The sequence below is a fragment of the Macaca mulatta genome, chromosome 13 (assembly GCF_049350105.2).
Source record: "Macaca mulatta isolate MMU2019108-1 chromosome 13, T2T-MMU8v2.0, whole genome shotgun sequence".
Lineage (NCBI taxonomy): Eukaryota > Metazoa > Chordata > Mammalia > Primates > Cercopithecidae > Macaca > Macaca mulatta.
The window spans coordinates 53,608,344-53,618,926 of NC_133418.1; the positions used below are offsets into that span (position 1 = coordinate 53,608,344).

Here is a 10,583-nt window from a genome sequence, read left to right on the forward strand (position 1 = left end):
TTCCTATATGTATGTTATATCTCAATAAAAAGGTTTTTTTTATAAATCTGTTCACCAGGCCTTAGATGAGTGCTATAGTTACAAACCATCTAGGGATGATCTGGACTCCGGAATCTGCCTGTCTGGATTCTGCATTGCTTATTTTTCACAGCATGTGTCAGGAAGATACTCTTGATCTCCCTATTTAACAGATTAAAAACATGAGGCACAGAGAGGTTAAAGAACTTGTCCAGGGTCACACAGCTAGTAAGCTACGGATTGCAAGCCCAGGACCCCTGACGCTATGACTCACCTCTGCAGTCTCTCCTAATCCAGGCTTTACCTGATGCACTCAGCATAGTGCCCAGTAGATGGAAAAGCACTGACTACATGTTCTTTGCTGTCGTTGTTATTAAGGTGTCTCCATTGAAAAGGCTTCTGTCAAAGGAAACAAAAGGAAATCAGGCCCCACCGGGGCAGACTTAAAAATCATCATCTGCCCTTAAGTGGAGCATCCAGCAATGTTACCCCAACTCCCTTTGAGTATTCGGCTTTCCCAGCAAGATGCCCAGACCCTGGTACAGAGTGTGAGGCTGCTTCTCTCTCCCCTACAAGGTCATCCAGAGCAGGGATCTTGACTTCATCCATCCCTGAAGCACAAGGCCTGGCCCAGATCTGGGTCTCCGTGCTATGTGAACAAGTGAAAGGGGGAATTGGAACAGACTGGTTCTCAGGTCCCTTTCTGGCCCCTGAGGGTCTGGAGTCCTTGAAGCCCTGAGCTTCCTCTGCATGGCCTTTCATCTTGGAGCCCATTGCAGCCCATCACTTCCGCGGTGCTGTGCTGGTGCTGGAGATGGTGGGCGCTCTGGACAGCAGATGCTGAGGTATAGTCAGGCGTAGAAGAGGGTTTGGTAGGGAGGGGTAATTACTGTGAAAGATAAGAGGGGGAAGCAGCTGGATTGGCCAGGGGAAGACTTCAGACTGCTGTGCAGATCTAACAAAGTCTCAGCCAACCCAACAGGAAGCCTTGGAGTCCTGGGCTGGGCCGGCAGGCCCTAGGACTCTTGTTGTGCTCAGTAGTTGGTCTGGGGGCTGCCCAGGAGTAGTGTGGCCTCAACTCAAAAGCTGGGGTGAAGCCTGAAGATGCTAGCCACTGGAGGCAGGCCGCTAACTGCATGCTTTAGCTGGGAGATTTGAACATCTCCGCAGTGGTCACATCACTGAAGGGAAGAAAAACACCCAGCAGGTTTCCCACCAGCACCGCCAGCCTTTGCCTGGCCGCCAATAGACAGCCGGGGAGCCAGGTAAGGGAGCTATGGGGAATCAAATGCAGAGTAAGGAGGTCCTTCAGTGAGGAGACCATAAAGATTGGGAGGAATCAGGGCGGGCTTTTTGGAGATAAGTCCTGAAAGCACAGATGCTTCTGATCAGCAGGAAGGATGGAGGAGGTGATTCAGGACAAGGCAGAGTGGACACTTTAGACTTAAAGCCTGCATTTGAAACAGCTTAATGTCCTGTTTCCCTCAGAACTTTCAGATGGAAGTACACACCATTTGTTATGACTAATGCTTGAAGAAGCAACAGTCAGGGTTACACTGTAAAAGGATCTTGCAACTATTAAACACCTACTGAATTCCCATCTGTGGTTAATTTAAAGGAGACAGGAGAAAGGAGAAGGAAGGGGCAGTGTGCTGTCTGCAGAGGCTTTCATGTTCATTATCCTGTTTAAACCTCAGACTAACCCTACGGGAGGGAGAGTTACAATTATCACCCTCTTTTTATAGATGGAAAAATCAAGGCCCAGAAAGGTGAGGTGCCCACCACAGCTGCTAAGTGGCCAAACTGGGATTTGAACCCAAGTCAATCTGACCATAAGTTCTTGTGATTTCTCCCACCACAGCCAGCTAGTTTTTGTATTTTTGTTTTTAGCAGAGATGGGATTTCACCACGTTGGCCAGGCTGGTCTTGAACTCCTGACTTCAAGTGATCCTCCTGCCTCGGCCTCCCAAAGTGCTGGGATTACAGGTGTGAGCCACCGCGCCTGACCTTTATTTACTTTATATATCTCACCTATTACTGCTGCAGTTTGCAGAAGAGAGGAAGCCCTCAAACCTAACTTCTCCAAACCATCCCAAAGGGGACGTCTGCTCCACCTCAGCAATGTTACTGTTTTTAACCACCACATGCCAACATGTTAGATTATAGCAAAATGATGTGGAAGGGGCAATATGAAAGCAAGACTGAGAGTCCTGGAGAGAAGGCGGCAGAGCTGCAGTTTTAAGACGGTCACCCCCTCAGACCCTACCCTTCCTGCCTTGTTCCTCCCGTTGTCAGATTTGCCTGCTGGGACCTACACGGGGAATGAGATAGGGAGTTAGACTGAGAGGGAGATGGAGAAGCTGCCAGAGGCCCTTTTGGATCCAGAATTGAGGCAGCAGTTCCAGCCAGGTCCCGAGTTAGGGGCTGCCCCCCAACCCCCAAGGGAATGGCACTGATTCCAAAACGTGGCAAGAGCTCTCTGGCTGGGAGAGGGATGTGCTTGCTCCCTTGAATCACCTGAGCCCAGGCTGGAAGGCCCAAGGGAGAGCACACGGCCAGCCCACTCCAGCCCCATCCTCTCCCTTTAACCCTGAGCTATTCACTCTCCCAGACTCCACTCCCTTTTCCTAAGTGACCTCCCTGCAAAGTCGGTAGAGAGCAGCACTCCCTTGCGCCAGCTCACCCCACACTGTCCTTTCTTTCAGCAACGCCCATGGGTATGAACTTGAGATGATTCATTTTCCTAAAAGTCTCTTTGGGGTGCGGGAAGGCCTGGATGGCTCTGCAAGGTTTGGAGTGGGGGCTGCCTCTTCTCAGAGCCACTGCGAGAGCCGGTGTCACTCTCCATGGTGGGCGTCTGCAGGCTGGGGAGCAGCCATGGATGGCACCATCTTTGTAGGCAGCCCAGGTCATCCCCAGTGGTCTGGGAGGCTGGGGGGTGCACCAACTCCCACTCCTGACAGGGCCAAGGCTCCTTCCTCACCTAAGAGGTGACTTTCTTGAAGAATGGGGGCAGAGGAGCCGACAACCTGGGTGGTGTAGGCACCCGGGAGCAAATCTGCAGCTCAGTCTCAGAGAGAAGTCTCCTCTGACACAGCTGTTGCAGAAATGGGGAAACTGGGCCAAGAGGGAAGGGGGCTTGCCCAAATCACCAGCCCTGGAATGTTTTGCTCTTTCCGGGTGGATCTCCCAGGAAACACATTTTATGGCACCGCCGCCTCTGGTCACCCACCTTGAGGTGTGGTGGGCCTGGACAGTTACCTTGACTGAGGGCCAAGCTAGTGAAGCCGAACCTACCACTCAGGAAGCAGACCCAGCCCTTCTCCAGGCAGAGTTCAAATGTGAGGACTGCCTTCTTTGGGCTGCAGTTTCCCCGCCTGAATTCCAAGGGCCCTTCTAGCTCCTACACTCTGGGCCAGGCTTTTCCTCTGATACCCAGTCAGCCTAGAGGACCAGGGCTACATCTTCCTTGGACAGAGACCCACCACAGGGGTGGCGGGAGGTAGGGGTAGGGGTAGGCAAGGTTCCTGTAGGGAGATGAAGCTGTCATCAGAGATGGTGTCCACAGGCAGTGGGTGTATCATGGCTCTGCTACTAGTTGCTCGGTGGCCCTGTACCATTTCTTTCCCCATTCTGGACCTCAGTTTCCCCATCTGTTTTATGGAGATAATATGCCTGCCTACATATCCGGGGACTTGGGTGTGTGTAGGGGCCAGTTGCAGTGTTTCTTAGGTGCGGTCTTGGGGCAGCCTGTACCACCCTGTATAGATTTCTGGGCCCCACCCTAGGCTCACAGGATCAGAATCTCTGGGAATGAAGCCTGGGAATTTGCATTTACACAGGCATCTGGGTGATTCAGACACATGATTGAAGAAGCACTAGTATATTGTAAGCTCTTTATAAAAGGTAAATTCATAGCTGCTTTTTAATAAACATAAATCTCATCTTCCCTTCCTCAGTTAAGGACACACAACCCAGCTGAAAATCACTCTGCCTTTCCAGATGCAGAATCTTATCTTTCCAGTAAGATTCTGTTAACTGTTACTTTCTATAGTTTGTATTCCAAAACAGTGGGTATATCTTTCCATTTTTCAATATAAATGTTTAGGGTGGATATGCTTTTTCAAACGGGACACACACACCGTTTAGAATTCCAGCTCTGGCTTCCTCTCGAATTATTAGCCCTTTTCTGCCAGGGAGCAGTTTTTCCCAAGGAGGCTTGGAAGACAAGACCCTGGACAGAGGCAGGTGGGACACTCTGCTCACCAGAATCGCTGGATCATGACTGACCCCTAGTGGCGGCTTCTCTGCTTAACTGTCAGCCCATGGGCTGGGGTGTGACCCCCAACGGTGCTGCAGAAGCTTTCACCCATCCTGGGCCACCCCTGCCATCTGTGGGGGAAAGGCCTGTCCCTTGTCTTCTGAGCCCAGACGGCCTCACAGGCATTCTGAAGATTGGAAAGTCTAAGCATGTACTGGGGTGGGCTGGGCTTCCCCGCGCCCCTTTTTGGAGTGAGGCAGAGTGCATTCCAGCCCCTAGCATCCCTGCTGTTTATTCACACCCCTCACCCCCGCCCCCACATACACTCATGGGTACAAACACTGGCGCAGTCACGGGTACACACCGCCCCGGACAGCACCATTTCCAGTCTCCTTATGGGAAAGTTAACCAGGCAGTAAAGGCTCACAGGTCAGGGAAGACCTCTGTTGGGAAGAGGCTCCTAGACCCAGTTCTGCCTCTGACTTGCTGGGGGTCCTTGAGAAAGTTGCTTCCCCTCTTTGGTCTCAGTTTCCCCAGCTGAGAAATGGAGGGTTGGGCCAAAAGTTCTAAGGTTCTGGGAACCTTTAACTTAGAGCCTGTAACTGGTGGTCAAGTTGAGGGAGAGTCCCTCGGGGTCAGCTGAATGCCAGAGAGGCAGGACAGGCCCAAAGTTGGGCAACTTGAGCACACCAGGTGGGCTCGGAGCTGGAGCATGAGCCTCACAGCCCACAGAGCAGCCCTGGACTCGGGAGCCACCTCGCACCAGTCCGGTGGGACTTCAGAGATGTGGGATCCAGCCTCGCCTAGTATTGCAGGACTGGGGAATGGGAGCTGCAGATTCTGACGCCACAGCTGCCTTAGATACGCCACAAGGACTGGGGCAAGACACACCCCTCTCTATGAACTGAGCAGTCCGTCCAAATAGATACGCTAAAGAAGGGTTGTGGGAGGGATCCATCTCTAGCCTGAGGCTACAGACTGGCTTCCAGGGTACTCAAGCAGCTGCCTTGGGGGGAGGAGTCCCAGTTACGAGAAGCAGGGCTCAGAATCTAGGCCAAGCCTCCACAGGACCCCGCTCTGGAGAGCTCGGGGCCGTCTGGGGGAGGGTCAGCAGGCAGCAGGTGCACCAGGAGCATCTTTCAGAAGGCACCCATATTGCATCTGCTCCAATAGGCAGTGAGTTGGAAAGTGGATGGAATAGGCAGGGTGGCAGCTGCTCCCCAGGGCCAGGAGTCCAGTCCAGCACCCACCCGAGTCCACCTCAGGCCTGCTCAATTGGGTTGATCCGTGCTCTGGGCCCTCTGGCCCCACCCTCAGAGGGAGGGGTTTGGGGTGACCAGGTGAACTGGCCCTGGTGGAAGGCAGGCGGCCCCTCGCCAGCATCCCCACCCCCACCTCTCCAGCCCCCCTCACTCCCTGATCCTTCCACCTGCTCCCCTGCCCCAGCAGTTTCCTCTGCTCACTCTTATCCCTTTTCCTGCTCCCAGGCTCGCCTGCTCAGATGTCCTTGACTCTCCTCTGAGTCTCCCTCTTTCCAAGCCGCCTCCCCTCTACCTAATACATTCTCCCTGAAGACACCAGAGTACACAAGTCCCTGCAAATCCCTGCACCTCACCTTTACTCCCAGACATGGGAGGGAGATGACATGAAGACCCAAACGCCACTTGGCAAGAGATCTGGAGTATGCAGGGGGCAGATCTGAGGCTGTGGAAGCTCTGCGGGTTCCCGGCAGGAGGCTGCATTTAAGCTGGCTCTTGAATATGGCTCTGAGCTGAGACCTCTCCTTGAAGCTCCAGACCAGGAGCCAGCTGCCAGCCGGACCCCTTCACTTGGTGTCTCAGAGAAACCTTGCACTCCATAGGTCTAACTCTGAACCCGGAAAATCCCCCGATCTCAGCCCTGTTTCTTCTTAGGGAAAGCACCGTCTCAGACCCAGTTCTGCACCAAACCCACACTATGAGCACTCTGGATAAGCTAGGGCCAAGGGGGAAAGAGCTCTGAATGCCAAGCCAAAACATGTGAGTTTTAACTCCACCTTCAGCTCCGGGAGTTGTGGGTAGGGTAGGGGCTTAGTCCAGTTTGCTGCAGAAAGAGCTGTCTGGCACTGTATGGTGCATGGATGACAGGGGAAGAGTGCGGGTGGAGAGACCAGAAGGAGAGCAGGACTGGGGAGGTAGGGACATGGCTGTAGTGGTGGAGATGGGCAAATAGACAGGACTTGGTGGCTACTTGGATGAACCAAGGGATAGGTCAGGAAGAGATACCCAGTTTTGTACCAGATGTGTAGAGTGTGGGATGCCATTTATTGCTCAAGGGAAGAGGAGGAGGAAGAGGTATGGCGTGGGAGGAGAAAGCTGAGCTCTGTCTTGAATGTCATTTGAAGCTCCCAAGGAGAGACAGGCCTGCCAGGACCTTCATGAACTGCCTCAGCTGGCCCTCGGGGCACCTGTGGTCCCTGGCCCTTTCGACTCTCCCCTTTGTGGCTGTCAGCTGCAGTGGGGGCAGTTGCACAAGGGCACAGCAGGTCTGTGTGTTATCCCAGGGGACTACCACATGGCCAATGCTGAGGAGAAGCTGATGGATGACCTTCTGAACAAAACCTGTTATAGCTACCTGATCCACCCAGCCACCAGCAGAGGCCCTCACAGCTCATCTCCATCAAGATGGAGCTCTCCCTGGCCCAGTGTGTCTGCACGGTAAGTGCAGAGGGCAGCTGTGGTTCAGGCTGAGGTGAAGAGGCAGCTCATGCCCACACCCCAAGCAATCATTGGCCAGAGGAATGAAATTACTAGGGTTGACTTAGACTTACCATTACATGGCAGGGAGGCTGCAGAAGGGTCCATGAAGTTCATAGGTGTCCAGTATTTAATGAAGTCAAGGTTTTGTTCACAAAGAAGAAATGAGGGTGGGAGCGGGATGACCACTGGGTAGGCAGCCAATGGGCCTGTCAGCTGAGTGTCCAGCACAACCATAAGCTTCTCCTCATCCTCACAGGCCCACCTTATTCCCTCCCCCAACCCAACAGATGACCTTACATGCTCCCTACTTGTTGGGGGAAACAAGAACCAGACTGGGGGAACTGATGGGTACAGAGGCCCAGGTGTAGGGGCAGGACCAGAGGCAGTGCAGCGCCTACTGAGTCAGGCGGGTGAGGGTCTGGACGGTGGGCATAGCTGCTGCAGGCATGGAAAGGAGAAGATGGCGGCACTCCCAGGGACCATTGTTAGGCTCTCCATATGTGGACGTGTGCAGAGGTGGGGGTGCTGAGGAGGGAGGAGGTGCAGGGAATTTCTCTTCTCTCTACTGCCTCTGAGTTGGAGATGTCAGAGGAAACCGTGGCCCATTGTAAACTAACACAATGTCCCCACTCACAGGGTTAGAACTGTGCCCTTGGAAGCAGCTCTGAGTGGAGCATTCACGTGGGGAGAGGGCAGGACACTGTGTCCAGCCAGGGGAAGGAGGTCACCAAGGGGGCTGACCCTCTTCTGGCCAGGTGGCTGCCTTCTGACACACCAGCCTGTCTGTCTAGCATGGCTGGCCCACACACACCCAGCCTGTCAAACTTACAGCCCTCAGGAAGGCTTTGGCCAATTAACGAGTGGCGCTGTCTCCCAGGAGGAAGGGCGGCTAAAGGATGGGGAGGGCAGTAGAACCCTGTACGCTCTGCCCCCTCCCTCCACAGCTGGACTGGAAGAAATGGGGCTTTCAGACACGCTTGCCCAGGCTGGGGTCTGAGTGTCACTTTCCAGACAATGGCTTCTTGCTTAATGGGTGAGCCCAGTTGCTGCTGTGCAGCTGCCACCCTAGTGAGGGTGATTGAGCAGGAGGCTCCGCCGCACTTCCAGGCTCAGGCTGCCTGGCTAGATCTGCTCTGCGGAAACTGTAGGCTGATAGGGGCTACCAGGAGGAGGAGGGGATGCAGCCGCCAGCCCCCACCCATGCGAATCGTATTTCTAAAAGCTTAGGTATACAGTAAATATTAGGTCCTGGGCTGCTGGGCCAGGAAGGGGTATTGTCCTCTTATTTTTCAGGGTTTATTTATTTAATGAAGGAGGGTTATAGGTACAACCAGTTTAAAGATGGATGGAAATTTTTAGAGTGCAGGCTGGGATTTAGGGTAAGCCAAGCAGACTTGTCCAAGCAGCTCTTTTGGGGAGGCCAGAGTCCTGTACCAATGTCCTCAGGCACGTTCAGCAGCTGCTGGGGGAGTGCTGGACAGGATTAAAGCACAGGAGAACTTTCTGGATGATAGAAATGCTCTGTATCTTGAAAGGAGGTAGGTTACATGGGTAATGCATTTGTTAAAACTTATCAAAATGTACACTTCAAATCTGTGCATTTCACTGAATATAAATTATACCTCCAACTAAAAACATTTTTTGAAAGACAGATGGGCCAGGCGCGGTGGCACATGCCTGTAATCCCAGCACCTTGGGAGGCCGAGGTGGGCGGATCACAAGGTCAAGAGATTGAGACCATTCTGGCAAACATGGTGAAACCCCATCTCCACTAAAAATACAAAAAATTAGCTGGGTGTGGTGGCACGCGCCTGTAGTCCCAGCTACTCAGGAGGCTGAGGCAAGAGAATCGCTTGAACCCAGGAGGTGGAAGTCGCAGTGAGCCAAGATCACGCCACTGCACTCTAGCCTGGCCTGGCGACAGAGTGAGGCTCTGTCTCAAAAAAAAAAAAAAAAAAAAAAAAAAAAAAAGCCCTGAGGTGGAAGATTGCCTAGCGGGCTCTAAGAACAACAAGGAGACCCCAGAAGACTGGAGCAGAAACAAAGCGAGGGAGGCAGCAGAGCCAGATCACAGAGGGCAAGCGTTAGCAAATTTGTTCTGTGAAGGGCCAGATAGTAAATATTTGAGGTTTTGGGGGTCACGTGGCCTCCATCATAACTAGGGAACACTGCTATTGTAGTGTGAAAGCAGCCATAGACAATACGTAACATATGAGTGTGGTTGTGTTCCAATGAAACTTTATTTACAAAAACAGCTGGCTAACTTGCCATCCAGCTACTGTTTGCCAGCACCTGATGTAGGACCCTGCAGGTCATTGTACAGATTTGAGCATCGACTTTGAGTGAGATGGGAGGAGGGGAGAAAAAGATTTTGAGCATAAGCTCTGAAAGGACCCCTTTCCCTGTTGCATTAAGAGTAGATCACGGGGTCACTAGGGTGGAAGCAAGAGAGGGAGCGAGGAAAACAGAAGGCTGAGGCAGTAATCCAACGGGAGATGATGATGACATTTTGGGTCGGGGTGTTGGCATTGCCATTGATAAGAAATCGTTATATTCTGAATACATTTAGAAGACTGAGCCAGCAGGATTCACTCATGGTAAAGGTGGTAAGGTACAAGAGAAGAAGAGTCAAGGGAAACTCTGAGGCCTTTAGCCTAGCAACTGGCAGGATGGAGGGGAAAGAGTAAGAGTTCAGTTTTGGACATGTAAATGTGAGATACCACGTAGACATTCTTGTGGATGAAAACCCTTGAACTGATGTAATCAAGTCAGGTCAGACTGGAAATATAAATTTGGGAGTTGTTGGGGTTTAAATGGTATTAATACATGGGACCAAGGATTGACTGTAGATAGATAACTAAGAGGTCAAAAGACTAAGCATTTCATTAACAAAAGGCAGGGCAGTAAGAAGGAGCCTGCAAGGGAGACTGAGCTAGCGGAGTAGGAGGAAAAGAGACTTGGCAGCCAGAAAACCAAGTGAGTGATGTATGTCAAGGACTGAGGGGCATCAGATGCAGGCAGAGAAATGCCATGGGGCAGGGTCACCACAGAGAACACATTCCCAGGCAATGCCCAGCACAGCCATTGGGGCAGGGCTGCCCCTGAGACCCTGGACCTATAGAGCCACCAGTGTGCAATGCCAGGCCGGGAGAGCTGCATGCACAGGACTCCAACCAGTGAGAGTCAGGGCATGGGCTTCACCCAGTAAAGCTATGGGGGTGGAGCCACCTGGAGCCTTGGGGACCCAACCCTCACCCCAGTGTGGCTGGAAGGTGAGACATAAAGTCAAAGACTATCCTCAAGCCTCAAGATTAAATGTTGTTTCCCCTGGTGGGTTTTGGACTTACTTGGGACGAAGCTACTTCTTCTTTCCTATTTGTCCCTTTTAAATGGGAGTATCTATCCTATGCCCATTCCACCGTTGTATTCTGGAAGCATGTAATTTGTTTGACAGCTGGAGGGAAATTTGGCTCAGGATGAATCACACCTTGAGTTGGTCTTACCCACGTTTACAGGAGACTTTGGACTTAAAAGGAATGAACGTGTTAAGAACATGAATTTGAGAA

General features: G+C 52.3%; 1 pseudogene; it reads left to right on the top strand.

Annotated features, from left to right (window-relative positions):
• Positions 1-2,369: 2,369 nt before the first annotated feature.
• Positions 2,370-6,025, top strand: LOC100426874 (uncharacterized; annotated as a pseudogene).
• Positions 6,026-10,583: the final 4,558 nt, after the last annotated feature.